This window comes from Rhyacophila brunnea, unplaced genomic scaffold, assembly GCF_057557595.1.
Source record: "Rhyacophila brunnea isolate RB1 unplaced genomic scaffold, BYU_Rbru_1.0 scaffold_3, whole genome shotgun sequence".
NCBI lineage: Eukaryota > Metazoa > Arthropoda > Insecta > Trichoptera > Rhyacophilidae > Rhyacophila > Rhyacophila brunnea.
This window is the reverse complement of record NW_028232965.1, coordinates 38,395,359-38,414,033: the sequence shown is the minus strand read 5'-3', so window position 1 is coordinate 38,414,033 and position 18,675 is coordinate 38,395,359. Positions and strand designations below refer to the sequence as shown.

Genomic DNA, 18,675 nt, shown 5'->3' with positions numbered 1-18,675 from the left:
AATTCATTATTTGATAAATTGTCGTATTGCCTTCCTGAATGCTACGTAGATACTGTATGTTTTATGAGAGTGATGCTAAAATCCTTAATTAAAAAATAAAGTTAAGGCCATCTATATATGAATACGTGTATTAATTAAGGCTCTAAGTACCAAAAAGTAGTATTGTCTGTAGATACAAAATACCGAGTCATTGCAGTAAAATTTCATGAAGCAGACCTTTTGAATAATGTGGTTTTACAGTGTGAAGCAATCACGGCAGCTTCTATAATTTTAGGTATTAGGAACTTGCAAGTGTCAACACACCATCGTCAGCCATTTTATATTGAATGGAGTTGACCACTGTAGTGCTATTTACACCATTATAAATAAAACAGGCCAACGAACTTACAACGTCGACAGGTTTAAATATTTTGCTGTATTTTTTTGACCTGCTTGAGGCACTTAGACCATAGCTGAAGTTATTGGCGTTAGTATGTAGAACACTTTTCTATAAAAATGTCAGTTTTGTTGTTTTTGGTACTTAGAGCTTTAATTAATACACGTATTCATATTATCACATCATAGAATTTTTTTACTGATGAAACAAAAATAGCGTCATAATATTTACTAACATTGAAAGTAGATAAAAGCATTTTTTAAAAGATAAACTCTGTGATATCAGTTATTATATCATTTTGACAAATAATAATATAAATAAACTTAAATTCTATAGGTGGTTTTTAAGTCCGTTGCTATTTCGGTTACTAGGTTAGCTGGACGGTATGATCCAGGGAACTCAGAAATAATGGGAACTGAAATACACAACGGGTAAGGCGATAGCAGGTAACCGACTCGAGTAAGGATGAATCCGGGTTAAACTTACACACGTGTCTAGAATACGTTTAATGTCGAATACTAAAAACTGCTCTCGGTTTATGCATTTACGCTCATTTAATGTTGGTGTATTACACACACTATTGCACGTGCATAATGCGTGCTTCATTTTCGTAGGACACTCACATATTCAAAAGCCTGCTTCACCATGCGGCGTATTGAATATAGCCTATTGGTATTCTATTTATTATCTGTTCTGTAATATGATGTTTCTAACCACCCTGGGACTATTCAAGAATAATAAATATACTCACTTGTAAACGGTATCAAAATAATAAACTAACTTTCGTTTTGTTATTATTTACCTAACATTAATTTGTGTTTTTTTTTTAATTTGATTTAATAATTACTTAATTGTTACAAAAAAAATAATGTTGTCTATCTGATTTGTTTTTTACGAACAAGCGATTGGTAAAATTAAAAAAAAAAAAAACTGAAGATTGCCGCGCTATAATATAATATACTGAAAATACAATATTGAGACTTGCATTCTTAATATCATAATGTGAAGATTATATTATTAATAACCAGAATATTCCAAAAACTACTAACTATCATTAATAATTTATTAGTAGGTACCTAGAATGATAGATAATAATATATTATTTCATTATGTTTAACGACCCACGTGCTCCGCGTAGGTCAAAATGGAGCTTTTATGGTATTTTCAAAGCATGATCCTGGACATTCCTTAAACGTTGTAGATAATCTATTTATATAATTTTGAAGCCTTATTATCCTTTATATTCATTTTAAACATTTGATGACTGCATAAAGTGTTTTTGTTACATAAAAAAATAGTATTCTTTTAAACCTGTCGATCTAATGTTTTAGAATATAGTCATATTTTAGTACATCCATGTGCAGTGGATAAAATACTTTATGCAGTCATCAAATATTTAAAATAAATATAAAGGATAATAAGGCTTCAAAATTATATAAATAGATTATCTACGACGTTTTAAGAATGTCCAGGATCATGCTTTGAAAATACCATAAAAGCTCCATTTTGACCTACGCGGCGGACGTCCCCCCTTAACGTACATTTAGATAATATTGTTGTTAAAATTGCTTTTCATGAAAAACCAAAAAAATATATATTCATAATATTATGTTAAAATACACCAGGATATAGTGGGTAGTTTGTAAATATGGCCGCCGCAATCGTTCCAAAGAAATAGAGTCCAAAAAGTACATCATTTTGTTAGTTTTTTTCATTTTAAAACTGTAATAAAATATTTTTATTCAGTATGTGTATAATATCTGTTTTGCGGAATATAATATTTGCACATAAAATAAATGGACATACTGCGAATATTGTTGACTTTTAACGATTCCTATAATATATCTAAGGGTATTTTTTTGTGGAGAGTAGAAAATATTATTTTAACAAATCGTTCATAAAATGTGGTATCATAAATGATGTCACACGATTTTCAGAAACTCCCCTGTCCAAATATATTTTTAAGAGAAAATTTTATTTTCATAAAAAGAATATGTGTTTATATTTTCTTGGGTTTGTGACGTCATCATTTATGCAACTCTCATCACATGATATTATCAGACTCCTTCTCCTCTCTTAAACGTTGTTATATGAGATAGATTAAGAGTTCTCCAAAAGTAATATGAAGAAACCTCAGTAGGCACTTCGAATAGACTACCCCGGAGAATAAAGGAGAACAACGTCAATATTATCATCGACTGGAAAGTGAGCGCTCGGTATAGAGATCCTGGAGGACGGTTGTGTAGTCGACCATGAGCCTGAATGGTCTGTAGCGTCAGCTTAAGTAAGTAATGAGTCCGTAGTGGGTTACGCTAAATATAGACGACTTTTTATAATATACACTTTCACTTTTATATTACACACTATGCGAACAAATTACATGAACGAATTTTACGTGTAATTATAATAATAAGAGGAATGATTGGATAAGGAAGCAGACAAGGAACAAAGACAAATGGAGATGGGCTGGACACATAGCTCGAGGAAGAGACAATCTTCGGATAAATTTAGTCATCCAGTGGTATCCACGAGGTACAAAACGTCCGCAAGGTAGACCTAGAGGCCGCTGGCGAAGAGGCCTTCATCCAGCAGTGTATAGATTCAGGCTGATGATGATGATGATATTTAAAAACAAAAATATTATTTTAGGATTACTTTTCTTCCACGTATTTGTTTAATCATGTGGGTATGTTGAATCATAACAATCATTCTTGAACAATAATACAGTGAAAATTCACTTTTGTTTAACAAAGTTGCTTTGGCATACAAAATTAAGCTAAATAGATAAACATACATTTTATTTAACATGCAGATATGTTAGTTAGTTGTTCTTTCTCGAAAATATTTACCCGTTTGACTTTGTTATTTACATTTTTTTCGGAGCTAAAAATTCCACAACAAATTCTTTTTATATAATATCTACAGGATTTATAAGATAAGTTATTCAAGTGCTTCCCCGCCGCAGGACCTACCTTCAGCATTTCACGAAGGGAAAAGAGACCCACAGGGAAGCCTTACAGCTCAAGTCGGGAGGTATTTCCCGGAAAATGCCTAAAAAACGTTTCCGCTATTGCATAAAAAGAGTTTTTCCGAACACAATATTTACAGAACGAGCGGGGATATTTATTTTATAAGATATTTTGTGAAATCAAGCGTCCCCGTCGACAATCGCTCAAATTTATGAAGAAAATACATTTCTATATTGTATAAATAAATCAATGCGTTGTGTTTATATTCAATATTTTGATACAACATAGTCTTATATGACTGACAACGGATATAAAATAAATTTCGAAGACATTTAATATTATATTTTACACATTGATATATTTTCCAATTTTATACAAACGGAGCATAAATATAAGATAAACTGATTTTCGTTCGACTAAAATTTATGAATAAATTAGGTATCGTCCATTGCACATTTACTGTTAAAAAACTTTACAGTATAATCGCCCGCATTTGAAACCAGACATTTCTATATTCAAACGACGTCTTTCTTACTTTCACGGCCGTACAACAATAATACGCACAAGTGACACAGAATTTATTCAGTGACTTAAATACCATCAACGCTGCAGGTATTAATGTACTAAGCGACATCAACACAAAAGATACGTACTCTGACCAGCGCATCTATTCTATACACAAGGCTGCTATTGGCGGCTATCGAGGGTAGTTTATCATATTTACGTATTAAAGTGGTTAATTGTTACAATAAGTTAACCGTCTGACCTATCAAAAAGTGCTATGTTTCAACAGCACCTTTCTTGGCTATGTTAACTTTTAGAATGAGAGAGACAGTTTTGATAGTAATAGATGGTTAAATTGTTGTAACAATTATAATACCTTAATACATAAATATGATAAACTACTCTTGATAGCCGCCGATAGCAGCCTTGTGTATAGAATAGATGCGTTGGAACGCAAATCAAGTTAATTTTTCGGTCGCCTTTGACTCACAATATAACTTCAAGCCAGTATACATTGTGAGATTTGGATAATCCAAAAACATCAAATAAAACCCTTCGCAATTCCGACCTACCTATTTATACAGTCCACTTAATTTAAAACCACAGTTATATTAATCAATTACTGAATATGCAGATATTGTGCTCATAACCCATGAAACTAGCATTTGTTTTGAATGGTTTGTATTGCTACATTAATTACTACGTAAATTGACCATTATTCTAATATGAAACATAGTCGGCAAAGAATTCGTGGTCATACATAATATACAATAAATATATACATAAATTAAATATGTAAACTTATATATGTAAACTTTATTACTTCATTTGTATAAAATAAATTAAATTAAACTGCTTAAGGTTATAGCATGGCTTATATTGTCGTTACAAAGTTAAAAAAGAAACTACATTTTATAAAAATACAGTATTTATCATTTGAATAAATTTATAAGATGTTACGATAAACTTTTGACTTTGAAATTCCTTAATGTTGAATAAAATACCCAATTTTGTCTCAGTCAAATATCTGACAAAATGAAATTTCCCCGTCTAAATAAAAGCAGTTTAAATTTATTACTCGATGCCATTTGCATTGAGAGAGTAACATTTGCAGTCTTGAAGCGCGACATTGTTAGGGATGCCCAATTTTCAGGAATATTCCAACAGACACTGCAAAAACTAATGGGGCAGTGGAAGACCATTAGTGCCTCGTTCTGAACAAAAGGCTTTCATATTACAACCATTAATTACTTTTCTGCCATTTGTATCAGTTGATGTGTTTCTGTGAATGGATGTGCTTAATTCAAGGATTCTTAATATATTGGTCGAGACTTAAAATTAAGTCGATTGGCATTCAGTATTTGGAGAAATATTTATTTAAAAAGAATAAGTGACAATACGTTATATATGTACAAACATTGTTATTCAAACGTTGCAGCCATATACAATGAATATCACAGAGTTATGATATTCAATATTTGCGAAAACTTAAAGAATTAAAATTTATCTTAATTCATCATAAAGCAGATTGACTCATTTGGCGGAATTTGAAATAATTCGCAAGAATCTTAGACATAAATTTGAGTCCCACTCGGGTCCAACTGTTTTTATAGTTTTTTTTTAATACGTATGTTTCAAAGATTTTTAAAAATTATGATTATTTTCTATAATCTAACATTCTTAAACTTTATGTATTGAATAAAAAGGTACTTAATGAAAATAGAAAAGTTCGGTAGAATTTACAATCGAATATTTGACTTTGTACTATATATTATGTAGCTATGTGCTTGGATCATGTTTATCCTCACTTATTTTTTAATTAACAAAAAAAAAAACATTTTTTAATCTTAAGAAACACTGAAGATTTTTTGTCGGCAATTTTAATTTATTTATTTACATATGTAATCAAACTAAACAAGTTACATATTTTGATACATAAAATAAATAATGATAAAACAAAAATATTTAAGAAATAATAAAAAAATCATTCATGAACTGAACTCTATCAATTAGCTTAGGTGTAAATTCAAATCATTAAAAATTCTAAGGTAAGCACTCCAATTCTTAGTATTAAACATTATTTCGTTTTGATACAAAGTGATAAAGAAACGCATATTATACAATTATAGTTTTTTTTTATGTAAAAATGATTATTAATGTTATTCATTCTCACAATAAATAATAGTTTTTGAATAAGCATGTGAATTTGTCCATGCGATTAAACGATGAAAATGATTTCAATGCTGCTTTTAATTAATAATTCTATTTTTTTCTTTTTGTTTAGTAAAATTTATTGAACGGCATAATTTCCTTAAATTTATTTTACGTAAAATTATAATATAAAAACAGGCAAAATTAATTTTTATGTAAATAACGAATAAGGAGAAATAATTTGTGAGCAAATAAATAATGAGATTGTTTTGCGAGTAGCTTTGTAATGGCAAACATTGTGTTTGGATGCGGAAACTGCCCTTCAGGATGCTTCCTGTGAAAATACAAACAGCGATCATTGAATTTTCTAAAAGACAATAAACTCCATGAAAGTCCACACTTCCTGTTTGACAATAAAATAATAAACGACGGGAAAACAAAAACACTCCGTTATTAAACAATTGAAATGTCAAAAGGAAAAATGACACTGGAGATTAATGAATATATTCTGCACCTTATCGTAATAAATACTGTCAATTTATAGATACTTGTCTAATCAATTAATTTTAATACGGAATAAATTAGTTAATCTCTCAGTTATTTTAGAATCATTTTTTTTATAATAGTCGTGTATTTTTGTAACAGTTCAACTGAAAGAAAATTTGATTATGTTCATTCAGTGAATTTGCAAATGCTTAAATTTACATATTATTAGTTATTACAGACCACTTTGGGAATTATTAGCTGCCTACTCTCTTAAACAAATACTTTACCTAACTAAAAAGTTAAAAATAAAGTTTCAAAATATGATTAAGTATTTGCTTTTTATTTAAAATATATAGATAACATTATTTGTTGTTTACCCGAAACATATCTTTAAAAGTAGGTATAACATGAAACGGTATTAATTTGATTAAGTTCATCGTAGTAGAAAAGTTTTTAAGTAACTTTATTCCGAAATCTTTTACTGTCTAAGCAAAATCGTTAGAAATAAAAATATCATCAATTATATAGAAGATTTATGTTTTCAAGTTTTTAATACTTATCTGATAGTACAGGAATAGGACATAAGTATTAAACAAGTTTAATTTATGTGATAAGAGATTCAATAAACAAAATATTTAATTTTTAAAATGCTGGTTTTCATACGATGGTTATAACAATACCAACAATTGATGTTGGAGAATCAAACCTATTGATATTTTTAGCTCACACCACGTTTCAATTATATTTGAACATACGTCCAATTTTGTCTATAACCTTCAAGATTATATTATTTAAATACCCCACTTTTATCTATTATTATAAAGTTATCATGATTTTTTGTAGTTTTGATATTTTTACGATAGGCATAATTTTCATCTTAAAATTTTATAATAATATATCGTTATCAAGTTATTAAAATCACTTATGTCACAATTTTGTCAAAATATTTGTTATTATTCAATAAAACTCTTAAGACCATACTTCAGTGAAACGGCAAATAATTTTCAACTATAGGTACGACGAAATTTTGAGCTCGCTGGCAATCGGAAAGCAAAAGTCGAGCTGTGAACACGTCAATTTGTTTCGTGATGACGACGGGGGTATTAATTCTTAAATCGTGTAAAGATGACTAAAAAACGTTAGGTACCCATTTACTTGAAAATGAAAACATGTAAATGAATATAATTTATTAGTGTTACTAATAGAACAAATAAACAGAACATTAAATGGACGCATGTTGGATTTATATGACAAATTATATTTCGTTCGGCACGCGTCATTTGCCAATCCTCGCATCGCCTAGCCACGATCTTTTTAGACCATGCCTCAACTGAGGTATAGCCTTAATGTTCTACCTAGCATCAACATTGAATTTAAATATAATTATTATAAAAACCTCCGAAGTAACATGTCTCATTTTCATAAGACCGTAGTGCAGTGTTGGCGAACCTTTTTATGTACGCGTGCCAAAATTTCCCATGTATTATTACGACTATCTGACGGCGTGTCGAGCAGTTTTTCATGGAGAAATAAAATAGTTTTTAAGAATTCTATTAAAAAATGATGATCTTCTAGATACAACTAAAAAACGTAGCACACATATTATAGCTTTATCATTTTATTCAATTACGACATACAGTTCGGTCCACCAATTTTGAAACTGTCTGCCAGAATTATTACTACAAGCTCCACAAAGTTTTTGTTTCTTATTTGGTACATCCATTCTGCGGGTAGATTTTTTTTTGTTACTGTATTACTTAGTTTGGTTTTTTATGCTTAAATTTATATCATAATTACTCTGATCAGATGAGGTATTCTCTTGCTACAGTGATCTCAAGCATTATAAATTGATCAAAATCAGAACTGTGCGGCGTGGCTTACCCCGCGGCCTGACGAGGTTAGTGCGATTATATTATTAGTGACGCACACAGCCTAAGGACCGACCTATGCAATTATATATTTACATTCAACGTAATTCTTATTCTTGAAGAGTATTTGCCTGCTATTTATATACAATGCGATCTCTCATTCATTATTATTATAGGTATCTTTTTTCTCTTCAAAATAAAGCATTCGCGTGCCATAGGTTCACCATCAATGCCTCAATTTTACGTAGTAATCACATCGAATCTTTTATAAATAACAATGACAACGAACCCTTTACTACCTGTTATTTAGACAGTTCAAGTTATTCACAGACTTACACAAAATATACCTTCACGTTTCTGCTTACAGATCAGTAGTTTTTGCTCTTGTAAAATTTCAATTTTGTTACATCGGTGGTTTTAACAGTTTAACGACGATATGTAGAACTAGACTTAATATGAAGTCTTTATCTTTATTATGTGTGACTACAGGAATAAATAAACAAAATATCTTCTAGCTAGAGTATCGAACGCGACAAGACAAAAAAAAATTGTAAGAGGTTTAGAGGATTGATGACATATTTAAATTCATTAATTGGATCGCTGTGGTTGTAAAACGCTTTATATTTCGGAGTGGATATTTTCTTTTTTTCTATATCAGATTGTAAAGAAAATCTTCTATTACGAAGATTTGCCGACCACTTAAGATCGATTGTGTTTGTTGAATTCATTTCACCACCAGATGATAAAAATACAATCGGTAGGGCAAATAGAGTGGAGGTTTAGCAGCTCAATGCAAGATGGGAGAATTGTACCAGCGTTTGTCAAAGTGCAAACCAAGTTTCACAATGTTTCATACGAATGGACACCAAAAAACAAGAATGTATTATCTTCCTAATTATATTATAAACTATTGAACATAATAACGTCTCTGTTCTGGCAGAACACACTAACTGGAGAATACTAGTTTTGAGTAATTTGACTTTGAAGTTGTTAAAATGTTTGAAATGGTCTATCATGTGAGTTTATTAAGTAATCGTAAAAAGGATGACTTTAAAATAAAGACTGTTTATTTATTAAGAAGGTTTCCAGACGGTAAAGTTTGAAATGAGGAACATTTTGGTATAAATAACTCAATATGTCATTTTTTAGAATTAGTGTCTTCTGCCAGTGACGATAATATTATTTATTTTGTTGTTGAAAAGTTAAAAACTATAAATAAAAACTATTTAACTTAATTATTTGCGTATTTTCATGGTTTACTATTTCAGTTTTCAACCATTTCTAATAATATTATTTTTTTATTTCTCTGCACTCACACAAGGATGAGAAGTTAACTAACATGTAATATTAATGCTATACACTTACATACAGTGTATATAGTTGTTATGCTCATATACATCTTTGTCCTTAGACTTATTAACCATTTCTCCCCTATATGATAAGTCGTAGAAGGTGAGTTTTTTACAACCCATATCGTGTCTAAATGAATATTACAATTTTCTGTGTATCAAGTTTTCATTTTCTGCAATACTGTGTCGTTTCATATCTTGTCCTTCCACGATATTTAAAATATCCCAAAACTCAAAGGATTGGTTTTTTTATTATATATAATATGCTTTTGCATCATATCAGAGTAACATCATACTTTCTTTCATTGATTCTTGGCCGCCTCACGAGGAGGTTTTATAACAGATTTTTTACAAGACATTTTTGTTAGACATTAGCTCAACCAGCACTCGAAATAAAAACCGGAGCGGTAGATGATTTTGTAAAAATATTATAATGTCTTTTTTGTTATAATATACCATGCGTATCGTATAAACTTTAAAAAATATGTGTCAATCATTTTCTTCATAATTTACGAATCAGTAACGTAATAACGGAGCAATAGTCTTGAGGGTTACAGGAACTGGTCTATTTCGAGACCTGCGGGTCTTTTCTATACAAACGGCTGCTTTCGTCCGCTAAAACCGCTAACTAGGGTATGTTTGTATCAAATTATTAACACGTATTGTAACAATTATAATTAGCCGGTATTAATTGTTGCAATAAATGATATATTTTAACGGCATGTCCCATGCCTGTGCTAAAATTTAGACCACGAGCTATAGAGAGAGAGCGAGAGAGAGACAGTTTCGACTGATTAACTGATTACAATACAATTACAATTATAATATTTCAATATAAAATGTATGTAACAAATACTAACATATTATCACGTTAGCACGTTAGCGGTCGATAGTCGCCTTTTGTATAGAATAGACCCGCTGAGCTCAAACTATTATTTATGTCTATATTATAAATCCAAACACACATTGAATAGTAGCAAATGAGGGACTTAACACACGATACACGAGATCAACAGCAGATTACACTCATCCTTCGCTGGCATTGATCGTATATATTGATAATCTATTTTTTTCATTTTTAACTTTTATATGTTAATTATATTACTTAATTATAAATGTATCAGAAACCCCCCGCGTGAAGTGACTAAGTCCAGAATGAATTTATAAAAAGTGTCTTAATTTTGTGACAATGGAGTGTGCATTATGTATTTGATTCAAAGTGGTCTACTAGTAAAAAGTGTCTAAAAATCGTCTTATACCTATATCTAATGTTTTCATTTTTAACTATTGTAAGTATGTCAATTATATTAATTATAAATCTATCAGAAAACTTTCAAGTGAGGTGGCTAAGTTCTGAATGAATCGTAAGTCAATTTATAAAAACTGTTTTAATTTGGTGACAACCGAGTGTGCATCGTGTAGTTAATTCGAAGAGGTCTAGCACTAGAAAGTGTTTGAGAATCGTCTGAGTCACAAAGATAAATTTATTCGTACCGCATCGGAGAAATGGGATTCGCATTTTAGTGGCATAGTCGGGACGTCACTTACAGTTAGCGAGGCATCTGAAACCAATTCAAGCCATACAGATAGACAACTGTACAATCCAATTCGACGAAAAGGGTTGCTTGTTCAAATTTAGATTATGTGGTAATTCAAGTCGCAAATACGCAGAAATGGTAACCGAAGCTTGCTCCAAATCAAGCACACAATACCTAAAGTATTAGTGTCGGCAGTCTGGATGTAATTTATTGATTTAAATCGGAAATTGTTGACAATGCGTAAAACTCAGAATAATGAAAATTAATAGCTAACTTGAGGTAATAATACATTTAAAATTAGGTTTATAAAGTAATATAATAATCAAGTTATAACTAATATCTCATCTACCCAAATCCCAACTTCAATAAAAAACGATGTTCACATTATGTTATTAATACAATAAAGTTGTAGAAACATGTTATCGTCTGAAAAATGATTTTTAAGTTAAAATTATCAATGGTTTAGTGTAAAGATAGTATATATGTCCAGATTTGTATGTAACATAATAACACTCACGATGGCCGCGCGGCTTAAGCGTCGGACTATATCGTCGTGTGTCCCAGGTTCGAATCCTGGTTCTGGCAAGTAAACATACATTTCTCGTAAAAACAAAATCTGTTAATACAAACCTCCACACCGTGGAGGCCCATTATGATCTAATTAGGGTCGGGCATGGTCGGGAAAAAAATTGTATGTTTTGAGGAAATCGAATTTTAAGATTTGAGAATCATGAGAAATGGATATATTATTATGTATTTGAAAGATACAATTTCTAAAATGTTCTATTTGGACGTACAATATTTTTACAGCGTAGAGATACGATGCAGACGAGAGTTTTGTGTATGTCAACTCAATTTCAACAAAAACTAGACATACAGTATCTTTGCACTAAGTTATGATTAGTTAATTAAAGTTTGGTGGTATTAATTAAAATAATAATTATTAATACCATGAATTCCACCATTTCATGATTTAATGTTATTTTTAAACCCTTTTGATTAGCTATTTGAGTAACTTTAATGGTATGAAGCAATATCAATAACTAGGTATTGGCTATATGTGTGTTATAATAACCAGCCTCTTTGTTGTGTTATTAAATTTATGCCTAATACTTACATACTTTTTTCGCGTGGTAAAGGAAGGCATAAAATAAACCGTAATATTAATAAGAATGACGTGCTACGTTTGAAAACAGCTTCCGGCTTTTTAAACAAAATCCAATATCCGGTCCGGAATCTCTGGTCTCAATTTGGACATCGACTAGCACCTTTTTACTTTGTTACCAAAACCCTGACATTTTCGACACACACATTTTATTTGAGCAGCGTTCGCATACATACACCTACAGGTGTAACCTACCACATTATCCCTTGAGAATGACCTGTGAAACGAGCCTAAAATATCGAAGAAAATGAAAAGGGTTGGGAAGGTAGAACACGTGGTGATATACTAAACACTAAAATACGGAATAATGTAAATTTCCGAAAGATTAGCTAAATAGACAGCTGAGTATCTAAAAAGAATACGATACAGTTTTCTTATCTCATTAGTCATCATCTTTTATTTCAGTCTTGGCCATCAGGATACTTTCTTGCCCTGAGATTACGCTGATAACTCCTCCAGTATACTATTACACGTAGCCAATCCAGTGCAGTCTTTGCGTTTTCATTTTATGTCACGTGATATTTTCAACCATAAAAGTGTGTACCTACTGCTTCTCTACCTTGACCTCCAAATGCCATTTAAAAAGATATTTCAATATGTATTTACAATCTTAAAAAATAGTCTCATGATTATTTTTTCAAAGATATCCATCGTTCGTTCGTCCTGTATACTAAGTACCCAGTCATCCAGAGACATACCAAGTGGGAGTATCAGAGGTGCGAAACACACAGGCGGCAGGATTCTAGGGGCGGTAAAAGTCCTAAGAAATACATTTTCATTGATTTTAGTAAACATAGTAACACATATAATATATTTTATGAAATGTACATTACACTTAAAAGACTGCGCTTACTACACTACAGGGCAGCGAAGAGTTTAATCGAAATAATCAAATATTATCTAAGTATATTCTTATTTAGACGTTTAAAATCTCTGATCTAGAACTATTAATTCGGTACAGTCGTGTGCAGAACCATCGAAAAGTATTCTTTTAAAGTCTCAATAGAATGTGTCTGTGTGATAGCATAATAAGTAAAGCATTTCTGCAAACAGAATAATATATTTATTTGTATGACAGAGAACCAGAAAATAACTGAGACTTGAAGATACCTACTACATTTAAAAAAATATTTTGGCTCATAAGTTTATTTCGCGGATAGTAAAAAAAATCGCACGCGGAGCTGTTATCTCATTAGCTATTTTTTTAGTTAATGGTCGATTCGATTATTTTTAATCCCTATTATAGATTAATATTGCAGATTGGGCGGCAATTGTCAGCCCCAGGGTACCCAGGCGGCAGCCACCCTTATCGCGGTTCCACATCCATCCCCATACGTCAATACTGGATGCAATAGAGTTTTAATAGATTTGTTTTGGTTATATGATATTATGTGAGGTTTGGTTATATTCTTCAGAAGCTTTTGGATACCTAATTAGTACCTATTGGCGAGATTAATTCGACGATTCATTTCGTCGTTTTAGAATACTAGCCCGTTTATACATGCGTGGATTTACTTCTGGCAATACGTATTGTCGCATTAATAACAATAAAATGCAAATTTAAACACTTGTGTTATTCTATATCGCAGCGTGACAGCATAAGAAAGCACGCGACGTGATTGTAATGTATTCGGGCCATTATTCCCATGTAAGTTCCAACACTGCATGCATGGATCATAAAATTTCAGTGGCTTTTGAATAGTAACGCGATAGTTGTATCTTGCGTATCATGTCTGTATGCACGGTAGAACGATTGCGGCGACCCTGTTGGCGGACTATACAAACTACACCGTAGTCCACAAAAAATGCAAGCAACAACAACAAACTCTCGCTGATAGTTGTAAAATTAGATTGGCATGACAATCAGCATATTTGCCACAATTGTTGTAAAACCACGCACGCGTACAGACGCTATAATAATGTTAAAAATATGGTAATAAAATTTTTCTGTAATGATTTTAGACTGAATAATATGAAAAGTATTCATGATAACGCAAAGTATCTATAAGTAATTTCTGATGAAACGCGCGCCTCCTGCGATGTGTTAATGTTTTCAATACTGTGCTCATCACAGGTCTATGTGTGTTCGCAAATGAAGATGTATAATTTTGTTTACGTTAGAAAGAAATGTGCTCGTCAATTTTATTGTTGGCAACATATCATAATTAAATATTTTTGGTAGGTAATTACTTTACTCCTCATATAAAAATACACAAACCTTCGAAAAAAACAGAAAATAAAAATTATAACGGTAGAAGTCTACTTATCTCTATATTATTTCACCCCCATGTGCTTTCAAAATACTCAGAGCCAACTCTCATTCATATCATACCTAATTTCATTAGGGAAAATTACGGGAGCATTTCCATTGAAATAATATCGCATTAGGCGTGTATGGTTTCTTTCAAAAGCTTTTCAGAGCTTTTGGGTTAATTTGGAGTCATATTTCAATAGCCCGTAACATAATAATTATTGTGATGCTTTCGAAATACCCCAAATTCAGTGTATGCTTGGTTATCCACATAATCAACTTCCACAACATACATCAATGAAGAAATTCATGAGATAAAGCTGTACGTAATATATTTTTTTACAATATTATGAATTATGGATTACAAATTATTGTAACATAGGTATATCTTTACAATAATAACAATTAATGCGAAATTAATGTAAAATTAACTTAATATTCTATATTATAAAAAAAAAAACATATTTGCATGCAAGAGGTAGATCCATATTATTGATAACTTTACAGGAAAGACAAATAATTATTATTAGTGATGTTTAGGTTTTATGTATATATTTTATGAGTACATTAGCGACAGTTCATTTTTTTAAATTAACTGTTACATATATTAATAAAGAGCTCTAGCGTCAATAGGCCAAAGTTTTAATACCTAACATATTATATGAATGCTTCTTTAGATAATATCATTGCAGTTGCAGGAATACCTATTATCGCCCAGTACTTTTATCACCTTGATTTAACATTTATATTATATTTTGTAACATATAATAAATTTTATGTTTTGTTTTCTTTTTAAATAATTTTTTTAAGATTACTTTCAAAGACATTTTTTTTTTTTTTTGTTATTCAAGACATCATGAGTTTGTTAAATATATAATTATATTCTAACGTTGTAATAAATCAATTTCACCTAATTAAAACTTATCTTAGTATAAAAATTAAAACATTTGAGTATTCTAAATGTTTCTTAGCATTTTAAAATATATCTCCACCGATCTCGCGGATACCTCAAGAGTGGGTACTCAAAACACCAGCCACATAACACATTTGGAGTTTTATACTTATTCGCTGTCAGGTATTGAATTGACCGGCGCTTACCTGTCTGTTACCTGTGGGTCTATTCTATGCTTATCGACCGCTAAAGTGATAAAGTGATAAATAATATCAAACTTATGGTAGGTATCTATCGCCTATCTTGCTGCTGTTAAAATTTAGCACTTATTGCCACAATTACAAACCTTTTATTGTAATTGTTACAATATGTGCTAATACTTTGATACAAACCTACTCTAAGTTTGATAATATTTATCACTTTATCACTTTAGCGCTCGATAAGTATAGAATAGACCCACAGTTCTGTCAGCTAACCGATAACCGATAACCGATATCTGCCACTGTCATGAAAGCTATGCTTCCTCATGATTCAAATATTTAAATTTTTGTTTTGTATTGAAATGTAGTATTAAAAATGAAATCTTATTTTAGAATTATAAAATCTTTTAAAATACGACTTCAGTACGGTTTTTACACCCAATTACTGAAAATAATCGTTACTTCATAGTAATTAATTATTAATTTTTATGTTATGTATTGTTTATGTTTTAAGACTTTTTAAAGATACATCTTTTATTTTGAGCAGATACCTATAACGATTTTAGATATTTTGGTTTCGTAATATTATTTTGTGATTTTTTTTACAAATACAAATTATGGATTTAGGTGTAGTTTAGTTACGAAGAGTATAATATAATTTCGAGAAACGACAAATAATATATTCTTATGCTAAGAATATACCAAATGCTTTGAAGCCGGTAGGCGAACGTCTTAATATTAATTGGTAAACCTATATTATGTCACTAATTAGGCTAACTAAATTTGTGAAAAATATACGTATTAGACTTAAGAGTTGGAGCGTATATCAAAAGTGTTTCATATTAACGGTTTGAATTGTATTCAGGGAACACAAAATTAATGGGAACTGTAATATCTAACAGGTGTGGAGTAACAGGCAACCGATTTCGAGTGTGAAATATATTCCATCCCACATAATCCATATCCCATATTACTGGGATAAACTTAAACACGTGTCAAGGATACGTCGTTATAAGCTTTTCTTCATATTGACAACACTGCTCTCGGTTTATACACTGACGCTCATTAAATATTGGTGTATTAGAAGGTTGTATCACACATTATCTCTTGGGCGTGTCCGATCTTAATAAAATCATATTATGGGCATAGGTTTGTATTAACAGTTTTTGTTTTACGAGAAATGGATGTCAGCCACTTGCTCAACCTATTATGTCCATAGTCGGCTCATACACAAATTGAAAAACAATATTTGTACTTTCCAGACCTAGGATTCGAACCTGGGACCCACGACGTTATTTGCACACTATTGCACATCTATAATGTGTATTTCATTTTCGTATGACGCTCACACATTCAAAATCCTGCTTCAAAATGGAGTGTATTGGGGTGGGGTATAGTCTATCTATATTAAGGTGAAGCCTTTACTGAGCCGTTTTTAAAGAGGCACCTAGCGGAAAAATAAGAAGTTTGCAATTTGAGATAAATGATATACAACAGACAAAATGATATAAATAAAAAGGATTTCAAGTTATACACATTTATATTTTTTATAAAAAATCTCTTAGGTGATGCTTAGAAAACTTAATATACTAAATTTTAATAATAAATATGACCATAAAATATATGTAATAATAGGGTGCGGTCCAATTCAACAAATTCACATTTTATTACATTTTTTACAATTGTTAGTTTATCTTTGACTTATAATAAAAAATATTTTTCTTTTTAATGTTTTCAGATACATATGTATTCATAAATACAGTTGAAATTGTAAATTATCAAAAAAATGTCTCAAATTGCAAGCTTCGTATTTTTCCGCTAGGTGCCTCTTTAAAAAAGGCTCAGTAAAGACTTCACCTTAATTATATTTATTAATCTGTTCTCTGATTGTATTACTTATTGTATTAGACTGTAATATTAATTTCAAGTAAAAATAATGGAAACATAAAATATAATCGTTTTCTATATATTATATTAATCCACATAGTTTGAAATCATATTGCAATGTTTCAGTGTAGCTTCTTAAATCTAAATGTTCATCATTCTGCGAACTGTTATACGAACGTCATTAAAACAGATTGCCCCGTTATAACTTTATTAGCTATAATTAAATCCATCTAAATAGATAACCCCTCTTAATGCGTAGAATTAAATTAGTACAAAATCCACAAATTATCATTCGTATCAGTCGTTTAATTAACATAATAAATTCTTACAACAGTCAGGCTGCTAAATTTTTAGTATGGAACAAAACAATGCAAGGCAGGAAATAAAATAATAATATTTTACAAAGCACCACACGAATTAAAATAATGCTCACAACCATAGTGGAAACTGGAAACAAAGGTTGTATTTATAATAAAATATGATTTGAATGTTGGTATACTGTACGTTTATATGAAATAGAACACATTATCTGTAAAATTATATTTTTATGTTGATTGTGCAGTACCAAACGAATTTAGTAATATAACAATTTGTAATAATGTAATCCCTTCGTTGTTCTTTCAATTATCCTTTTCTATGGTATGGAAGTATGGACGCTAAACCAAGAAATGTCACGGAGACGGAAGCGCCTAGTTTCAAAATCCTCTAAAACGATTTTAGATAGTTTTGAGAAAAATGAGAAAAACTCATATCTATTAAATCTGTGAACTTTGTGTATTTAATTCGTACATTCTTCAAATTCAAAATAAAAATATAATAATATAAATAAATAAAAATATTCAAAGAGTATTTTGGTTTACATATCCATTTTAGGGTAATTTGAAAAGCACACCCAACCATTTTAGCAGGTTTTGAGATTTATGCCAATTTTTGATCATATTATGTATTGACGGTTTTTGGCGTTTTTTTTAAGTTCAATCTTTGGCCATCGTATAGGTAACAAAAATATCCATCTAAATACATTATCTAACTCAAAAAA

The 18,675-nt window shown here is 30.6% G+C and overlaps 1 protein-coding gene across 2 annotated transcripts in view; it reads left to right on the top strand.

Annotated features, from left to right (window-relative positions):
* The window catches only part of LOC147068326 (uncharacterized), a 322,385-nt gene that overhangs the window by 241,762 nt on the left and 61,948 nt on the right, over nt 1–18,675 (top strand). The gene's annotated exons all lie outside the window — the stretch shown is intronic.